This window comes from Arachis stenosperma, chromosome 2, assembly GCF_014773155.1.
Source record: "Arachis stenosperma cultivar V10309 chromosome 2, arast.V10309.gnm1.PFL2, whole genome shotgun sequence".
NCBI lineage: Eukaryota > Viridiplantae > Streptophyta > Magnoliopsida > Fabales > Fabaceae > Arachis > Arachis stenosperma.
The window spans coordinates 117,474,488-117,474,937 of NC_080378.1; the positions used below are offsets into that span (position 1 = coordinate 117,474,488).

General features: G+C 42.0%; 1 non-coding gene across 1 annotated transcript; it reads right to left on the reverse strand.

Annotated features, from left to right (window-relative positions):
- Positions 1-342: 342 nt before the first annotated feature.
- On the reverse strand, positions 343-450 carry LOC130964623 (small nucleolar RNA R71). Its single transcript, XR_009080711.1, has one exon. It is a non-coding gene; the product is annotated as a small nucleolar RNA R71 (small nucleolar RNA).

Consider the following 450-nt stretch of genomic DNA (forward strand, 5'->3'; position numbering starts at 1 on the left):
CCTACTCCCAACTTCTATGGGAGAAGCATATCTATCCCTGCCATTGGAGCAAACAACTTTGAGCTTAAGCCTCAATTAGTTTCTCTAATGCAACAGAATTGCAAGTTCCAGGGACTTCCAATGGAAGATCCTCATCAGTTTTTAGCTGAATTCTTGCAAATCTGTGACACAGTCAAGACTAATGGGGTTGACCCTGAGGTCTATAGACTTATGCTATTCCCTTTTGCTGTAAGAGACAGAGCTAGAACATGGTTGGATTCTCAACCTAAAGAAAGCCTGGACTCTTGGGAAAAGCTAGTCAATGCCTTCTTGGCAAAGTTCTTTCCACCTCAAAAATTGAGTAAGCTTAGAGTGGAAGTCCAAACCTTCAGACAGAAGGATGGAGAATCCCTCTATGAAGCTTGGGAAAGATACAAACAATTAATCAGAAAGTGTCCCTCAGACATGCTT